Genomic DNA, 23,899 nt, shown 5'->3' on the forward strand with positions numbered 1-23,899 from the left:
CTCTAACACTAACACTAACACTAACCCTAACCCTAACCCTAACTCTAACCGTAACTCTAACTCTAACCCTAACTCTAACCCTAACTCTAACTCTGACACTAACACTAACACTAACACTTACTCTAACCCTAACACTAACTCTAACACTAACACTAACCCTAACACTAACTCTAACCCTAACTCTAACCCTAACTCTAACTCTAACACTTACACTAACTCTAACTCTCACCCTAACTCTAACTCTAACACTAACACTAACACAAACACTAACTCTAACTCTCACCCTAACACTAACACTAACACTAACACTAACCCTAACACTAACACTAACTCTAACCCTAACTCTAACTCTAACACTAACACTAACACTAACTCTAACTATCACCCTAACTCTAACTCTAACACTAACACTAACACTAACTCTAACCCTAACCCTAACACTAACTCTAACACTAACACTAACCCTAACTCTAACCCTAACTCTAACACTAACACTTACTCTAACTCTAACTCTAACCCTAACTCTAACTCTAACACTAACACTAACACTAACTCTAACTCTAACTCTAACCCTAACCCTAACTCTAACCCTAACTCTAACCCTAACTCTAACCCTAACTCTAACCCTAACACTAACTCTAACCCTAACTCTAACTCTCACCCTAACACTAACTCTAACACTAACTCTAACACTAACTCTAACCCTAACTCTAACTCTAACACTAACACTAACACTAACACTAACACTAACTCTAACTCTAACCCTAACACTAACTCTAACACTAACACTAACCCTAACACTAACTCTAACCCTAACACTAACTCTAACACTAACACTAACTCTAACTCTCACCCTAACTCTAACTCTAACACTAACACTAACTCTCACCCTAACACTAACCCTAACTCTAACCCTAACTCTAACTCTAACCCTAACACTAACTCTAACCCTAACACTAACTCTAACACTAACACTAACCCTAACCCTAACACTAACTCTAACACTAACACTAACCCTAACCCTAACTCTAACCCTAACCCTAACTCTAACTCTAACCCTAACTCTAACCCTAACTCTTTCTCTAACACTAACTCTAACACTAACACTAACCCTAACACTAACTCTAACCCTAACTCTAACCCTAACTCTAACACTAACACTAACTCTAACCCTAACACTAACACTAACACTAACTCTAACCCTAACTCTAACTCTAACTCTAACACTAACACTAACACTAACTCTAACCCTAACACTAACTCTAACACTAACTCTAACTAACACTAACACTAACTCTAACCCTAACTCTAACTCTAACACTAACACTAACTCTAACCCTAACACTAACTCTAACACTAACACTAACACTAACCCTAACCCTAACCCTAACTCTAACCGTAACTCTAACTCTAACCCTAACTCTAACCCTAACTCTAACTCTGACACTAACACTAACACTAACACTAACTCTAACCCTAACACTAACTCTAACACTAACACTAACCCTAACACTAACTCTAACCCTAACTCTAACCCTAACTCTAACTAACACTTACACTAACACTAACTCTAACTCTCACCCTAACTCTAACTCTAACACTAACACTAACACAAACACTAACTCTAACTCTCACCCTAACACTAACACTAACACTAACACTAACCCTAACACTAACACTAACTCTAACCCTAACTCTAACTCTAACACTAACACTAACACTAACTCTAACTATCACCCTAACTCTAACTCTAACACTAACACTAACACTAACTCTAACCCTAACCCTAACACTAACACTAACTCTAACACTAACACTAACCCTAACTCTAACCCTAACTCTAACACTAACACTTACTCTAACTCTAACTCTAACCCTAACTCTAACTCTAACACTAACACTAACACTAACTCTAACTCTAACTCTAACCCTAACCCTAACTCTAACCCTAACCCTAACTCTAACCCTAACTCTAACCCTAACTCTAACCCTAACACTAACTCTAACCCTAACTCTAACTCTCACCCTAACACTAACTCTAACACTAACTCTAACACTAACTCTAACCCTAACTCTAACTCTAACACTAACACTAACACTAACACTAACTCTAACTCTAACCCTAACACTAACTCTAACACTAACACTAACCCTAACACTAACTCTAACCCTAACACTAACTCTAACACTAACACTAACCCTAACTCTAACCCTAACCCTAACTCTAACACTAACACTTACTCTAACACTAACTCTAACCCTAACTCTAACTCTAACACTAACACTAACTCTCACCCTAACTCTAACTCTAACACTAACACTAACACTAACTCTAACTCTCACCCTAACACTAACACTAACTCTAACCCTAACTCTAACTCTAACACTAACACTAACACTAACTCTAACCCTAACACTAACTCTAACACTAACACTAACCCTAACTCTAACCCTAACCCTAACTCTAACACTAACACTTACTCTAACCCTAACTCTAACTCTAACTCTAACCCTAACTCTAACCCTAACTCTAACTCTAACACTAACACTAACACTAACTCTAACCCTAACTATAACCCTAACTATAACTCTAACACTAACACTAACTCTAACTCTCACCCTAACTCTAACTCTAACCCTAACACTAACACTAACACTAATACTAACTCTAACCCTAACTCTAACTCTAACACTAACACTAACACTAACACTAACTCTAACTCTCACCCTAACTCTAACTCTAACACTAACACTAACACTAACTCTAACTCTAACTCTCACCCTAACACTAACCCTAACTCTAACCCTAACTCTAACACTAACACTAACACTAACTCTAACTCTAACCCTAACTTTAACTCTAACACTAACACTAACTCTAACCCTAACACTAACTCTAACACTAACACTAACTCTAACCCTAACACTAACTCTAACACTAACACTAACCCTAACACTAACTCTAACCCTAACTCTAACCCTAACTCTAACACTAACACTAACTCTCACCCTAACTCTAACTCTAACACTAACACTAACACTAACTCTAACTCTCACCCTAACACTAACACTAACACTAACTCTAACCCTAACACTAACACTAACACTAACTCTAACCCTAACTCTAACTCTAACACTAACACTAACACTAACTCTAACCCTAACACTAACTCTAACACTAACACTAACTCTAACCCTAACTCTAACTAACACTAACACTAACACTAACTCTAACCCTAACTCTAACTCTAACTCTAACACTAACACTAACCCTAACCCTAACTCTAACCCAACCGTAACTCTAACTCTAACCCTAACTCTAACCCTAACTCTAACTCTGACACTAACACTAACACTAACACTAACTCTAACCCTAACACTAACTCTAACACTAACACTAACCCTAACACTAACTCTAACCCTAACTCTAACCCTAACTCTAACTCTAACTCTAACACTTACACTAACACTAACTCTAACTCTCACCCTAACTCTAACTCTAACACTAACACCAACACTAACTCTAACTCTCACCCTAACACTAACACTAACTCTAACCCTAACTCTAACTCTAACACTAACACTAACTCTAACTCTCACCCTAACTCTAACTCTAACACTAACACTAACACTAACTCTAACCCTAACACTAACTCTAACACTAACACTAACCCTAACTCTAACCCTAACCCTAACTCTAACACTAACACTTACTCTAACCCTAACTCTAACTCTAACTCTAACTCTAACCCTAACTCTAACTCTAACACTAACACTAACACTAACACTAACTCTAACCCTAACTATAACCCTAACTATAACTCTAACACTAACACTAACTCTAACTCTCACCCTAACTCTAACTCTAACCCTAACACTAACACTAACACTAATACTAACTCTAACCCTAACTCTAACTCTAACACTAACACTAACACTAACACTAACTCTAACTCTCACCCTAACTCTAACTCTAACACTAACACTAACACTAACACTAACTCTAACTCTCACCCTAACACTAACCCTAACTCTAACCCTAACTCTAACACTAACACTAACACTAACTCTAACTCTAACCCTAACTTTAACTCTAACACTAACCCTAACTCTAACCCTAACCCTAACTCTAACTCTAACCCTAACTCTAACCCTAACTCTTTCTCTAACACTAACTCTAACACTAACACTAACCCTAACACTAACTCTAACCCTAACTCTAACCCTAACTCTAACACTAACACTAACTCTAACCCTAACACTAACACTAACACTAACTCTAACCCTAACTCTAACTCTAACTCTAACACTAACACTAACACTAACTCTAACCCTAACACTAACTCTAACACTAACTCTAACTAACACTAACACTAACTCTAACCCTAACTCTAACTCTAACACTAACACTAACTCTAACCCTAACACTAACTCTAACACTAACACTAACACTAACCCTAACCCTAACCCTAACTCTAACCGTAACTCTAACTCTAACCCTAACTCTAACCCTAACTCTAACTCTGACACTAACACTAACACTAACACTAACTCTAACCCTAACACTAACTCTAACACTAACACTAACACTAACCCTAACACTAACTCTAACCCTAACTCTAACCCTAACTCTAACTAACACTTACACTAACACTAACTCTAACTCTCACCCTAACTCTAACTCTAACACTAACACTAACACAAACACTAACTCTAACTCTCACCCTAACACTAACACTAACACTAACACTAACCCTAACACTAACACTAACTCTAACCCTAACTCTAACTCTAACACTAACACTAACACTAACTCTAACTATCACCCTAACTCTAACTCTAACACTAACACTAACACTAACTCTAACCCTAACCCTAACACTAACACTAACTCTAACACTAACACTAACCCTAACTCTAACCCTAACTCTAACACTAACACTTACTCTAACTCTAACTCTAACCCTAACTCTAACTCTAACACTAACACTAACACTAACTCTAACTCTAACTCTAACCCTAACCCTAACTCTAACCCTAACCCTAACTCTAACCCTAACTCTAACCCTAACTCTAACCCTAACACTAACTCTAACCCTAACTCTAACTCTCACCCTAACACTAACTCTAACACTAACTCTAACACTAACTCTAACCCTAACTCTAACTCTAACACTAACACTAACACTAACTCTAACTCTAACCCTAACACTAACTCTAACACTAACACTAACCCTAACACTAACTCTAACCCTAACACTAACTCTAACACTAACACTAACCCTAACTCTAACCCTAACCCTAACTCTAACACTAACACTTACTCTAACCCTAACTCTAACCCTAACTCTAACTCTAACTCTAACCCTAACTCTAACTCTAACACTAACACTAACTCTAACCCTAACACTAACTCTAACACTAACACTAACCCTAACACTAACTCTAACCCTAACTCTAACTCTAACACTAACACTAACTCTCACCCTAACTCTAACTCTAACACTAACACTAACACTAACTCTAACTCTCACCCTAACACTAACACTAACTCTAACCCTAACTCTAACTCTAACACTAACACTAACACTAACTCTAACCCTAACACTAACTCTAACACTAACACTAACCCTAACTCTAACCCTAACCCTAACTCTAACACTAACACTTACTCTAACCCTAACTCTAACTCTAACTCTAACCCTAACTCTAACCCTAACTCTAACTCTAACACTAACACTAACACTAACTCTAACCCTAACTATAACCCTAACTATAACTCTAACACTAACACTAACTCTAACTCTCACCCTAACTCTAACTCTAACCCTAACACTAACACTAACACTAATACTAACTCTAACCCTAACTCTAACTCTAACACTAACACTAACACTAACACTAACTCTAACTCTCACCCTAACTCTAACTCTAACACTAACACTAACACTAACTCTAACTCTAACTCTCACCCTAACACTAACCCTAACTCTAACCCTAACTCTAACACTAACACTAACACTAACTCTAACTCTAACCCTAACTTTAACTCTAACACTAACACTAACTCTAACCCTAACACTAACTCTAACACTAACACTAACACTAACTCTAACCCTAACACTAACTCTAACACTAACACTAACCCTAACACTAACTCTAACCCTAACTCTAACCCTAACTCTAACACTAACACTAACTCTCACCCTAACTCTAACTCTAACACTAACACTAACACTAACTCTAACTCTCACCCTAACACTAACACTAACACTAACTCTAACCCTAACACTAACACTAACACTAACTCTAACCCTAACTCTAACTCTAACTCTAACACTAACACTAACACTAACTCTAACCCTAACACTAACTCTAACACTAACACTAACTCTAACCCTAACTCTAACTAACACTAACACTAACACTAACTCTAACCCTAACTCTAACTCTAACTCTAACACTAACACTAACCCTAACCCTAACTCTAACCCAACCGTAACTCTAACTCTAACCCTAACTCTAACCCTAACTCTAACTCTGACACTAACACTAACACTAACACTAACTCTAACCCTAACACTAACTCTAACACTAACACTAACCCTAACACTAACTCTAACCCTAACTCTAACCCTAACTCTAACTCTAACTCTAACACTTACACTAACACTAACTCTAACTCTCACCCTAACTCTAACTCTAACACTAACACCAACACTAACTCTAACTCTCACCCTAACACTAACACTAACTCTAACCCTAACTCTAACTCTAACACTAACACTAACTCTAACTCTCACCCTAACTCTAACTCTAACACTAACACTAACACTAACTCTAACCCTAACACTAACTCTAACACTAACACTAACCCTAACTCTAACCCTAACCCTAACTCTAACACTAACACTTACTCTAACCCTAACTCTAACTCTAACTCTAACTCTAACCCTAACTCTAACTCTAACACTAACACTAACACTAACTCTAACCCTAACTATAACCCTAACTATAACTCTAACACTAACACTAACTCTAACTCTCACCCTAACTCTAACCCTAACACTAACACTAACACTAATACTAACTCTAACCCTAACTCTAACTCTAACACTAACACTAACACTAACACTAACTCTAACTTTCACCCTAACTCTAACTCTAACACTAACACTAACACTAACACTAACTCTAACTCTCACCCTAACACTAACCCTAACTCTAACCCTAACTCTAACACTAACACTAACACTAACTCTAACTCTAACCCTAACTTTAACTCTAACACTAACACTAACTCTAACCCTAACACTAACTCTAACACTAACACTAACACTAACTCTAACCCTAACACTAACTCTAACACTAACACTAACCCTAACACTAACTCTAACCCTAACTCTAACCCTAACTCTAACACTAACACTAACTCTCACTCTAACTCTAACTCTAACACTAACACTAACTCTAACTCTCACCCTAACACTAACACTAACACTAACTCTAACCCTAACACTAACACTAACACTAACTCTAACCCTAACTCTAACTCTAACACTAACACTAACACTAACACTAACTCTAACCCTAACACTAACTCTAACACTAACACTAACACTAACTCTAACCCTAACTCTAACTAACACTAACACTAACACTAACACTAACTCTAACCCTAACTCTAACACTAACACTAACCCTAACCCTAACTCTAACCCAACCGTAACTCTAATTCTAATCCTAACTCTAACCCTAACTCTAACTCTGACACTAACACTAACACTAACTCTAACCCTAACACTAACTCTAACACTAACACTAACCCTAACACTAACTCTAACCCTAACTCTAACCCTAACTCTAACTCTAACTCTAACACTTACACTAACACTAACTCTAACTCTCACCCTAACTCTAACTCTAACACTAACACCAACACCAACACTAACTCTAACTCTCACCCTAACACTAACACTAACTCTAACCCTAACTCTAACTCTAACACTAACACTAACTCTAACTCTCACCCTAACTCTAACTCTAACACTAACACTAACACTAACTCTAACCCTAACACTAACTCTAACACTAACCCTAACCCTAACTCTAACCCTAACTCTAACACTTACTCTAACTCTAACTCTAACCCTAACTCTAACTCTAACACTAACACTAACTCTAACTCTAACTCTAACCCTAACCCTAACTCTAACCCTAACCCTAACCCTAACCCTAACTCTAACCCTAACTCTAACCCTAACACTAACTCTAACCCTGACTCTAACTCTCACCCTAACACTAACTCTAACACTAACTCTAACACTAACACTAACCCTAACACTAACTCTAACCCTAACACTAACTCTAACACTAACACTAACCCTAACTCTAACCCTAACCCTAACCCTAACACTAACACTTACTCTAACCCTAACTCTAACCCTAACTCTAACTCTAACTCTAACTCTAACCCTAACTCTAACCCTAACTCTTACTCTAACACTAACTCTAACCCTAACACTAACTCTAACACTAACACTAACCCTAACACTAACTCTAACCCTAACTCTAACCCTAACTCTAACACTAACACTAACTCTCACCCTAACTCTAACTCTAACTCTAACACTAACACTAACACTAACACTAACTCTAACTCTCACCCTAACACTAACACTAACACTAACTCTAACCCTAACACTAACACTAACACTAACACTAACCCTAACACTAACTCTAACACTAACACTAACTCTCACCCTAACTCTAACTAACACTAACACTAACTCTAACTCTCACCCTAACTCTAACTCTAACACTAACACTAACTCTCACCCTAACACTAACCCTAACTCTAACCCTAACTCTAACTCTAACCCTAACACTAACTCTAACCCTAACACTAACTCTAACACTAACACTAACCCTAACCCTAACACTAACTCTAACACTAACACTAACCCTAACCCTAACTCTAACCCTAACCCTAACTCTAACTCTAACCCTAACTCTAACCCTAACTCTAACTCTAACACTAACACTAACACTAACTCTAACCCTAACACTAACTCTAACACTAACACTAACCCTAACACTAACTCTAACCCTAACTCTAACCCTAACTCTAACTCTAACACTAACACTAACACTAACACTAACTCTAACTCTCACCCTAACTCTAACTCTAACACTAACACTAACACTAACTCTAACCCTAACACTAACTCTAACACTAACACTAACCCTAACCCTAACCCTAACCCTAACACTAACTCTAACACTAACACTAACCCTAACCCTAACTCTAACCCTAACCCTAACTCTAACACTAACACTTACTCTAACCCTAACTCTAACCCTAACTCTAACTCTAACTCTAACCCTAACTCTAACCCTAACTCTAACTCTAACACTAACACTAACTCTAACCCTAACACTAACTCTAACACTAACACTAACCCTAACACTAACTCTAACCCTAACTCTAACCCTAACTCTAACTCTAACACTAACACTAACTCTCACCCTAACTCTAACTCTAACACTAACACTAACACTAACTCTAACTCTCACCCTAACACTAACACTAACACTAACTCTAACCCTAACACTAACTCTAACACTAACACCATCACTAACTCTAACCCTAACTCTAACTAACACTAACACTAACACTAACTCTAACCCTAACACTAACTCTAACACTATCACTAACTCTAACCCTAACTCTAACTAACACTAACACTAACACTAACACTAACACTAACTCTAACCCTAACTCTAACTCTAACACTAACACTAACTCTAACACTAACACTAACACTAACACTAACCCTAACCCTAACTCTAACCCTAACCGTAACTCTAACTCTAACCCTAACTCTAACCCTAACTCTAACTCTGACACTAACACTAACACTAACACTAACACTAACTCTAACTCTCACCCTAACTCTAACTCTAACCCTAACACTAACACTAACACTAACTCTAACCCTAACTCTAACTCTAACACTAACACTAACACTAACTCTAACTCTCACCCTAACTCTAACTCTAACACTAACACTAACACTAACTCTAACTCTCACCCTAACACTAACCCTAACTCTAACCCTAACTCTAACCCTAACTCTAACACTAACACTAACACTAACACTAACACTAACTCTAACTCTAACCCTAACTTTAACTCTAACACTAACACTAACTCTAACCCTAACACTAACTCTAACACTAACACTAACACTAACTCTAACCCTAACACTAACTCTAACACTAACACTAACCCTAACACTAACTCTAACCCTAACTCTAACCCTAACTCTAACACTAACACTAACTCTCACCCTAACTCTAACTCTAACACTAACACTAACACTAACTCTAACTCTAACCCTAACACTAACACTAACACTAACCCTAACTCTAACACTAACACTAACACTAACTCTAACCCTAACACTAACTCTAACACTAACACTAACTCTAACCCTAACTCTAACTAACACTAACACTAACACTAACACTAACTCTAACCCTAACTCTAACTCTAACACTAACACTAACCCTAACCCTAACTCTAACCCAACCGTAACACTAACTCTAACCCTAACTCTAACCCTAACTCTAACTCTGACACTAACACTAACACTAACACTAACTCTAACCCTAACACTAACTCTAACACTAACACTAACCCTAACACTAACTCTAACCCTAACTCTAACCCTTATTCTAACTCTAACACTAACACTAACACTAACTCTAACCCTAACACTAACTCTAACACTAACCCTAACACTAACTCTAACCCTAACTCTAACCCTAACTCTAACTCTAACACTAACACTAACACTAACTCTAACTCTCACCCTAACTCTAACTCTAACACTAACACTAACTCTCACCCTAACACTAACTCTAACCCTAACACTAACACTAACACTAACACTAACTCTAACCCTAACTCTAACTCTAACACTAACACTAACACTAACTCTAACTCTCACCCTAACTCTAACTCTAACACTAACACTAACACTAACTCTAACCCTAACACTAACTCTAACCCTAACTCTAACTCTAACTCTAACCCTAACTCTAACCCTAACTCTAACTCTAACACTAACACTAACACTAACTCTAACCCTAACACTAACTCTAACACTAACACTAACCCTAACACTAACTCTAACCCTAACTCTAACCCTAACTCTAACTCTAACTCTAACACTAACACTAACTCTAACCCTAACTCTAACTCTAACACTAACACTAACACTAACACTAACTCTAACTCTCACCCTAACACTAACAATAACACTAACTCTAACCCTAAGACTAACTCTAACACTAACACCATCACTAACTCTAACCCTAACTCTAACACTAACACTTACTCTAACCCTAACTCTAACCCTAACTCTAACTCTAACTCTAACCCTAACTCTAACCCTAACTCTAACTCTAACACTAACACTAACACTAACACTAACACTAACTCTAACCCTAACACTAACTCTAACACTAACACTAACCCTAACACTAACTCTAACCCTAACTCTAACCCTAACTCTAACTCTAACACTAACACTAACTCTCACCCTAACTCTAACTCTAACACTAACACTAACACTAACTCTAACTCTCACCCTAACACTAACACTAACACTAACTCTAACCCTAACACTAACTCTAACACTAACACCATCACTAACTCTAACCCTAACTCTAACTAACACTAACTCTAACCCTAACACTAACTCTAACACTATCACTAACTCTAACCCTAACTCTAACTAACACTAACACTAACACTAACTCTAACCCTAACTCTAACTCTAACACTAACACTAACTCTAACCCTAACACTAACTCTAACACTAACACTAACACTAACACTAACCCTAACCCTAACTCTAACCCTAACCGTAACTCTAACTCTAACCCTAACTCTAACCCTAACTCTAACTCTGACACTAACACTAACACTAACACTAACTCTAACTCTCACCCTAACACTAACACTAACACTATATCTAACCCTAACACTAACACTAACACTAACACTAACTCTAACCATAACTCTAACTCTAACACTAACACTAACACTAACTCTAACCCTAACACTAACTCTAACACTAACACTAACACTAACTCTAACCCTAACTCTAACTAACACTAACACTAACACTAACACTAACTCTAACCCTAACTCTAACTCTAACACTAACACTAACTCTAACCCTAACACTAACTCTAACACTAACACTAACCCTAACACTAACTCTAACCCTAACTCTAACCCTAACTCTAACTCTAACTCTAACACTTACACTAACACTAACTCTAACTCTCACCCTAACTCTAACTCTAACACTAACACCAACACTAACTCTAACTCTAACTCTCACCCTAACACTAACACTAACACTAACCCTAACACTAACACTAACTCTAACCCTAACTCTAACTCTAACACTAACACTAACTCTAACTCTCACCCTAACTCTAACTCTAACACTAAACCTAACACTAACTCTAACCCTAACACTAACTCTAACACTAACCCTAACCCTAACTCTAACCCTAACTCTAACACTAACACTTACTCTAACTCTAACTCTAACCCTAACTCTAACTCTAACAATAACACTAACTCTAACTCTAACTCTAACCCTAACCCTAACCCTAACCCTAACTCTAACCCTAACTCTAACACTAACACTTACTCTAACACTAACACTAACTCTAACTCTAACCCTAACACTAACTCTAACACTAACACTAACACTAACCCTAACACTAACTCTAACTCTAACCCTAACTCTAACTCTAACACTAACACTAACACTAACTCTAAACCTAACTCTAATTCTAACTCTAACACTAACACTAACACTAACACTAACTCTAACCCTAACTCTAACTCTAACACTAACACTAACTCAAACCCTAACACTAACTCTAACACTAACCCTAACCCTAAACCTAACTCTAACCCTAACCCTAACTCTAACTCTAACCCTAACTCTAACCCTAACTCTAACTCTAACACTAACACCAACACTAACACTAACTCTAACCCTAACAGTAACTCTAACACTAACACTAACCCTAACACTAACTCTAACCCTAACTCTAACCCTAACTCTAACTCTAACACTAACACTAACACTAACACTAACTCTAACTCTCACCCTAACTCTAACTCTAACACTAACACTAACACTAACTCTAACTCTCACCCTAACACTAACACTAACACTAACACTAACTCTAACCCTAACCCTAACTCTAACTCTAACACTAACACTAACTCTAACTCTCACCCTAACTCTAACTCTAACACTAACACTAACACTAACTCTAACTCTCACCCTAACACTAACACTAACACTAACACTAACACTAACACTAACTCTAACCCTAACTCTAACACTAACACTAACACTAACACTAACACTAACCCTAACTCTAACTAACACTAACACTAACTCTAACCCTAACCCTAACTCTAACCCTAACTCTAACCCTAACACTAACTCTAACCCTGACTCTAACTCTCACCCTAACACTAACTCTAAGACTAACTATAACACTAACACTAACCCTAACACTAACTCTAACCCTAACACTAACTCTAACACTAACACTAACCCTAACTCTAACCCTAACCCTAACTCTAACACTAACACTTACTCTAACCCTAACTCTAACCCTAACTCTAACTCTAACCCTAACTCTAACCCTAACTCTTACTCTAACACTAACTCTAACCCTAACACTAACTCTAACACTAACACTAACCCTAACACTAACTCTAACCCTAACTCTAACACTAACACTAACTCTCACCCTAAATCTAACTCTAACACTAACACTAACACTAACTCTAACTCTCACCCTAACACTAACACTAACTCTAACCCTAACACTAACACTAACTCTAACCCTAACTCTAACACTAACACTAACACTAACTCTAACCCTAACACTAACTCTAACACTAACACTAACACTAACTCTCACCCTAACTCTAACTAACACTAACACTAACACTAACTCTCACCCTAACTCTAACTCTAACACTAACACTAACTCTCACCCTAACACTAACCCTAACTCTAACCCTAACTCTAACTCTAACCCTAACACTAACTCTAACCCTAACACTAACTCTAACACTAACACTAACCCTAACCCTAACACTAACTCTAACACTAACACTAACCCTAACCCTAACTCTAACCCTAACCCTAACTCTAACTCTAACCCTAACTCTAACCCTAATTCTAACTCTAACACTAACACTAACACTAACTCTAACCCTAACACTAACTCTAACACTAACACTAACCCTAACACTAACTCTAACCCTAACTCTAACCCTAACTCTAACTCTAACACTAACACTAACTCTAACTCTCACCCTAACTCTAACTCTAACACTAACACTAACACTAACTCTCACCCTAACACTAACACTAACACTAACACTAACTCTAACCCTAACACTAACACTAACACTAACTCTAACCCTAACTCTAACTCTAACACTAACACTAACTCTAACTCTCACCCTAACTCTAACTCTAACACTAACACTAACACTAACACTAACACTAACTCTAACCCTAACACTAACTCTAACCCTAACTCTAACTCTAACCCTAACTCTAACCCTAACTCTAACTCTAACACTAACACTAACACTAACTCTAACCCTAACACTAACTCTAACACTAACACTAACCCTAACACTAACTCTAACCCTAACTCTAACCCTAACTCTAACTCTAACACTAACACTAACTCTCACCCTAACTCTAACTCTAACACTAACACTAACACTAACACTAACTCTAACTCTCACCCTAACACTAACACTAACACTAACTCTAACCCTAACACTAACTCTAACACTAACACCATCACTAACTCTAACCCTAACTCTAACACTAACACTTACTCTAACCCTAACTCTAACCCTAACTCTAACTCTAACTCTAACCCTAACTCTAACCCTAACTCTAACTCTAACACTAACACTAACACTAACTCTAACCCTAACACTAACTCTAACACTAACACTAACCCTAACACTAACTCTAACCCTAACTCTAACCCTAACTCTAACTCTAACACTAACACTAACTCTCACCCTAACTCTAACTCTAACACTAACACTAACACTAACTCTAACTCTCACCCTAACACTAACACTAACACTAACTCTAACCCTAACACTAACTCTAACACTAACACCATCACTAACTCTAACCCTAACTCTAACTAACACTAACACTAACTCTAACCCTAACACTAACTCTAACACTATCACTAACTCTAACCCTAACTCTAACTAACACTAACACTAACACTAACTCTAACCCTAACTCTAACTCTAACACTAAAACTAACTCTAACCCTAACACTAACTCTAACACTAACACTAACACTAACACTAACACTAACACTAACACTAACCCTAACCCTAACTCTAACCCTAACCGTAACTCTAACTCTAACCCTAACTCTAACCCTAACTCTAACTCTGACACTAACACTAACACTAACACTAACACTAACTCTAACTCTCACCCTAACACTAACACTAACACTATATCTAACCCTAACACTAACACAAACACTAACTCTAACCCTAACTCTAACTCTAACACTAACACTAACACTAACACTAACACTAACTCTAACCCTAACACTAACTCTAACACTAACACTAACACTAACTCTAACCCTAACCCTAACTCTAACTAACGCTAACACTAACACTAACACTAACTCTAACCCTAACTCTAACTCTAACACTAACACTAACCCTAACCCTAACTCTAACCCTAACCGTAACTCTAACTCTAACCCTAACTCTAACCCTAACTCTAACTCTGACACTAACACTAACACTAACTCTAACCCTAACACTAACTCTAACACTAACACTAACCCTAACACTAACTCTAACCCTAACTCTAACCCTAACTCTAACTCTAACTCTAACTCTAACACTTACACTAACACTAACTCTAACTCTCACCCTAACTCTAACTCTAACACTAACACCAACACTAACTCTAACTCTCACCCTAACACTAACACTAACACTAACCCTAACACTAACACTAACTCTAACTCTAACCCTAACTCTAACTCTAACACTAACACTAACTCTAACTCTCACCCTAACTCTAACACTAACACTAACACTAACTCTAACCCTAACACTAACTCTAACACTAACCCGAACCCTAACCCTAACTCTAACCCTAACTCTAACACTAACACTTACTCTAACTCTAACTCTAACCCTAACTCTAACTCTAACACTAACACTAACTCTAACACTAACACTAACCCTAACACTAACTCTAACCCTGACTCTAACCCTAACTCTAACTCTAACATTAACACTAACACTAACTCTAACTCTCACCCTAACACTAACTCTAACACTAACACTAACCCTAACACTAACTCTAACCCTAACTCTAAATCTAACCCTAACACTAACTCTAACACTAACACTAACCCTAACACTAACTCTAACCCTAACTCTAACCCTAACTCTAGCTCTAACACTTACACTAACACTAACTCTAACTCTCACCCTAACTCTAACTCTAACACTAACACTAACTCTAACTCTCACCCTAACACTAACACTAACACTAACTCTAACTCTAACACTAACCCTAACCCTAACTCTAACACTAACACTTACTCTAACCCTAACTCTAACCCTAACTCTAACTCTAACCCTAACTCTAACCCTAACTCTAACTCTAACACTAACACTAACTCTAACCCTAACACTAACTCTAACACTAACACTAACCCTAACACTAACTCTAACCCTAACACTAACCCTAACTCTAACTCTAACACTAACACTAACTCTCACCCTAACTCTAACTCTAACACTAACCATAACTCTAACTCTAACCCTAACACTAACACTAACTCTAACCCTAACACTAACACTAACACTAACACTAACTCTCACCCTAACTCTAACTCTAACACTAACACTAACTCTCACCCTAACACTAACCCTAACTCTAACCCTAACTCTAACTCTAACCCTAACACTAACTCTAACCCTAACACTAACTCTAACACTAACACTAACCCTAACCCTAACACTAACTCTAACACTAACACTAACCCTAACCCTAACTCTAACCCTAACCCTAACTCTAACTCTAACCCTAACTCTAACCCTAACTCTAACCCTAACTCTAACTCTAACCCTAACTCTAACCCTAACTCTTACTCTAACACTAACTCTAACCCTAACACTAACTCTAACACTAACACTAACCCTAACACTAACTCTAACCCTAACTCTAACACTAACACTAACTCTCACCCTAAATCTAACTCTAACACTAACACTAACACTAACTCTAACTCTCACCCTAACACTAACACTAACACTAACTCTAACCCTAACACTAACACTAACTCTAACCCTAACTCTAACACTAACACTAACACTAACTCTAACCCTAACACTAACTCTAACACTAACACTAACACTAACTCTCACCCTAACTCTAACTAACACTAACACTAACACTAACTCTCACCCTAACTCTAACTCTAACACTAACACTAACTCTCACCCTAACACTAACCCTAACTCTAACCCTAACTCTAACTCTAACCCTAACACTAACTCTAACCCTAACACTAACTCTAACACTAACACTAACCCTAACCCTAACACTAACTCTAACACTAACACTAACCCTAACCCTAACTCTAACCCTAACCCTAACTCTAACTCTAACCCTAACTCTAACCCTAATTCTAACTCTAACACTAACACTAACACTAACTCTAACCCTAACACTAACTCTAACACTAACACTAACCCTAACACTAACTCTAACCCTAACTCTAACCCTAACTCTAACTCTAACACTAACACTAACTCTAACTCTCACCCTAACTCTAACTCTAACACTAACACTAACACTAACTCTCACCCTAACACTAACACTAACACTAACACTAACTCTAACCCTAACACTAACACTAACACTAACTCTAACCCTAACTCTAACTCTAACACTAACACTAACTCTAACTCTCACCCTAACTCTAACTCTAACACTAACACTAACACTAACACTAACACTAACTCTAACCCTAACACTAACTCTAACCCTAACTCTAACTCTAACCCTAACTCTAACCCTAACTCTAACTCTAACACTAACACTAACACTAACTCTAACCCTAACACTAACTCTAACCCTAACTCTAACCCTAACTCTAACTCTAACACTAACACTAACTCTCACCCTAACTCTAACTCTAACACTAACACTAACACTAACACTAACTCTAACTCTCACCCTAACACTAACACTAACACTAACTCTAACCCTAACACTAACTCTAACACTAACACCATCACTAACTCTAACCCTAACTCTAACACTAACACTTACTCTAACCCTAACTCTAACCCTAACTCTAACTCTAACTCTAACCCTAACTCTAACCCTAACTCTAACTCTAACACTAACACTAACACTAACTCTAACCCTAACACTAACTCTAACACTAACACTAACCCTAACACTAACTCTAACCCTAACTCTAACCCTAACTCTAACTCTAACACTAACACTAACTCTCACCCTAACTCTAACTCTAACACTAACACTAACACTAACTCTAACTCTCACCCTAACACTAACACTAACACTAACTCTAACCCTAACACTAACTCTAACACTAACACCATCACTAACTCTAACCCTAACTCTAACTAACACTAACACTAACTCTAACCCTAACACTAACTCTAACACTATCACTAACTCTAACCCTAACTCTAACTAACACTAACACTAACACTAACTCTAACCCTAACTCTAACTCTAACACTAAAACTAACTCTAACCCTAACACTAACTCTAACACTAACACTAACACTAACACTAACACTAACACTAACACTAACCCTAACCCTAACTCTAACCCTAACCGTAACTCTAACTCTAACCCTAACTCTAACCCTAACTCTAACTCTGACACTAACACTAACACTAACACTAACACTAACTCTAACTCTCACCCTAACACTAACACTAACACTATATCTAACCCTAACACTAACACAAACACTAACTCTAACCCTAACTCTAACTCTAACACTAACACTAACACTAACACTAACACTAACTCTAACCCTAACACTAACTCTAACACTAACACTAACACTAACTCTAACCCTAACCCTAACTCTAACTAACGCTAACACTAACACTAACACTAACTCTAACCCTAACTCTAACTCTAACACTAACACTAACCCTAACCCTAACTCTAACCCTAACCGTAACTCTAACTCTAACCCTAACTCTAACCCTAACTCTAACTCTGACACTAACACTAACACTAACTCTAACCCTAACACTAACTCTAACACTAACACTAACCCTAACACTAACTCTAACCCTAACTCTAACCCTAACTCTAACTCTAACTCTAACTCTAACACTTACACTAACACTAACTCTAACTCTCACCCTAACTCTAACTCTAACACTAACACCAACACTAACTCTAACTCTCACCCTAACACTAACACTAACACTAACCCTAACACTAACACTAACTCTAACTCTAACCCTAACTCTAACTCTAACACTAACACTAACTCTAACTCTCACCCTAACTCTAACACTAACACTAACACTAACTCTAACCCTAACACTAACTCTAACACTAACCCGAACCCTAACCCTAACTCTAACCCTAACTCTAACACTAACACTTACTCTAACTCTAACTCTAACCCTAACTCTAACTCTAACACTAACACTAACTCTAACACTAACACTAACCCTAACACTAACTCTAACCCTGACTCTAACCCTAACTCTAACTCTAACATTAACACTAACACTAACTCTAACTCTCACCCTAACACTAACTCTAACACTAACACTAACCCTAACACTAACTCTAACCCTAACTCTAAATCTAACCCTAACACTAACTCTAACACTAACACTAACCCTAACACTAACTCTAACCCTAACTCTAACCCTAACTCTAGCTCTAACACTTACACTAACACTAACTCTAACTCTCACCCTAACTCTAACTCTAACACTAACACTAACTCTAACTCTCACCCTAACACTAACACTAACACTAACTCTAACTCTAACACTAACCCTAACCCTAACTCTAACACTAACACTTACTCTAACCCTAACTCTAACCCTAACTCTAACTCTAACCCTAACTCTAACCCTAACTCTAACTCTAACACTAACACTAACTCTAACCCTAACACTAACTCTAACACTAACACTAACCCTAACACTAACTCTAACCCTAACACTAACCCTAACTCTAACTCTAACACTAACACTAACTCTCACCCTAACTCTAACTCTAACACTAACCATAACTCTAACTCTAACCCTAACACTAACACTAACTCTAACCCTAACACTAACACTAACACTAACACTAACTCTCACCCTAACTCTAACTCTAACACTAACACTAACTCTCACCCTAACACTAACCCTAACTCTAACCCTAACTCTAACTCTAACCCTAACACTAACTCTAACCCTAACACTAACTCTAACACTAACACTAACCCTAACCCTAACACTAACTCTAACACTAACACTAACCCTAACCCTAACTCTAACCCTAACCCTAACTCTAACTCTAACCCTAACTCTAACCCTAATTCTAACTCTAACACTAACACTAACACTAACTCTAACCCTAACACTAACTCTAACACTAACACTAACCCTAACACTAACTCTAACCCTAACTCTAACCCTAACTCTAACTCTAACACTAACACTAACTCTAACTCTCACCCTAACTCTAACTCTAACACTAACACTAACACTAACTCTCACCCTAACACTAACACTAACACTAACACTAACTCTAACCCTAACACTAACACTAACACTAACTCTAACCCTAACTCTAACTCTAACACTAACACTAACTCTAACTCTCACCCTAACTCTAACTCTAACACTAACACTAACACTAACACTAACACTAACTCTAACCCTAACACTAACTCTAACCCTAACTCTAACTCTAACCCTAACTCTAACCCTAACTCTAACTCTAACACTAACACTAACACTAACTCTAACCCTAACACTAACTCTAACACTAACACTAACCCTAACACTAACTCTAACCCTAACTCTAACCCTAACTCTAACTCTAACACTAACACTAACTCTCACCCTAACTCTAACTCTAACACTAACACTAACACTAACACTAACTCTAACTCTCACCCTAACACTAACACTAACACTAACTCTAACCCTAACACTAACTCTAACACTAACACCATCACTAACTCTAACCCTAACTCTAACACTAACACTTACTCTAACCCTAACTCTAACCCTAACTCTAACTCTAACTCTAACCCTAACTCTAACCCTAACTCTAACTCTAACACTAACACTAACACTAACTCTAACCCTAACACTAACTCTAACACTAACACTAACCCTAACACTAACTCTAACCCTAACTCTAACCCTAACTCTAACTCTAACACTAACACTAACTCTCACCCTAACTCTAACTCTAACACTAACACTAACACTAACTCTAACTCTCACCCTAACACTAACACTAACACTAACTCTAACCCTAACACTAACTCTAACACTAACACCATCACTAACTCTAACCCTAACTCTAACTAACACTAACACTAACTCTAACCCTAACACTAACTCTAACACTATCACTAACTCTAACCCTAACTCTAACTAACACTAACACTAACACTAACTCTAACCCTAACTCTAACTCTAACACTAAAACTAACTCTAACCCTAACACTAACTCTAACACTAACACTAACACTAACACTAACACTAACACTAACACTAACACTAACCCTAACCCTAACTCTAACCCTAACCGTAACTCTAACTCTAACCCTAACTCTAACCCTAACTCTAACTCTGACACTAACACTAACACTAACACTAACACTAACTCTAACTCTCACCCTAACACTAACACTAACACTATATCTAACCCTAACACTAACACAAACACTAACTCTAACCCTAACTCTAACTCTAACACTAACACTAACACTAACACTAACACTAACTCTAACCCTAACACTAACTCTAACACTAACACTAACACTAACTCTAACCCTAACCCTAACTCTAACTAACGCTAACACTAACACTAACACTAACTCTAACCCTAACTCTAACTCTAACACTAACACTAACCCTAACCCTAACTCTAACCCTAACCGTAACTCTAACTCTAACCCTAACTCTAACCCTAACTCTAACTCTGACACTAACACTAACACTAACTCTAACCCTAACACTAACTCTAACACTAACACTAACCCTAACCCTAACACTAACTCTAACCCTAACTCTAACCCTAACTCTAACTCTAACTCTAACTCTAACACTTACACTAACACTAACTCTAACTCTCACCCTAACTCTAACTCTAACACTAACACCAACACTAACTCTAACTCTCACCCTAACACTAACACTAACACTAACCCTAACACTAACACTAACTCTAACTCTAACCCTAACTCTAACTCTAACACTAACACTAACTCTAACTCTCACCCTAACTCTAACACTAACACTAACACTAACTCTAACCCTAACACTAACTCTAACACTAACCCGAACCCTAACCCTAACTCTAACCCTAACTCTAACACTAACACTTACTCTAACTCTAACTCTAACCCTAACTCTAACTCTAACACTAACACTAACTCTAACACTAACACTAACCCTAACACTAACTCTAACCCTGACTCTAACCCTAACTCTAACTCTAACATTAACACTAACACTAACTCTAACTCTCACCCTAACACTAACTCTAACACTAACACTAACCCTAACACTAACTCTAACCCTAACTCTAAATCTAACCCTAACACTAACTCTAACACTAACACTAACCCTAACACTAACTCTAACCCTAACTCTAACCCTAACTCTAGCTCTAACACTTACACTAACACTAACTCTAACTCTCACCCTAACTCTAACTCTAACACTAACACTAACTCTAACTCTCACCCTAACACTAACACTAACACTAACTCTAACTCTAACACTAACCCTAACCCTAACTCTAACACTAACACTTACTCTAACCCTAACTCTAACCCTAACTCTAACTCTAACCCTAACTCTAACCCTAACTCTAACTCTAACACTAACACTAACTCTAACCCTAACACTAACTCTAACACTAACACTAACCCTAACACTAACTCTAACCCTAACACTAACCCTAACTCTAACTCTAACACTAACACTAACTCTCACCCTAACTCTAACTCTAACACTAACCATAACTCTAACTCTAACCCTAACACTAACACTAACTCTAACCCTAACACTAACACTAACACTAACACTAACTCTCACCCTAACTCTAACTCTAACACTAACACTAACTCTCACCCTAACACTAACCCTAACTCTAACCCTAACTCTAACTCTAACCCTAACACTAACTCTAACCCTAACACTAACTCTAACACTAACACTAACCCTAACCCTAACACTAACTCTAACACTAACACTAACCCTAACCCTAACTCTAACCCTAACCCTAACTCTAACTCTAACCCTAACTCTAACCCTAATTCTAACTCTAACACTAACACTAACACTAACTCTAACCCTAACACTAACTCTAACACTAACACTAACCCTAACACTAACTCTAACCCTAACTCTAACCCTAACTCTAACTCTAACACTAACACTAACTCTAACTCTCACCCTAACTCTAACTCTAACACTAACACTAACACTAACTC

The sequence above is a fragment of the Eucyclogobius newberryi genome, unplaced genomic scaffold (assembly GCF_026437365.1).
Source record: "Eucyclogobius newberryi isolate DKJ021-1_F unplaced genomic scaffold, fEucNew1.0.hap1 SCAF_133, whole genome shotgun sequence".
Classification (NCBI taxonomy): Eukaryota; Metazoa; Chordata; class Actinopteri; order Gobiiformes; family Gobiidae; genus Eucyclogobius; species Eucyclogobius newberryi.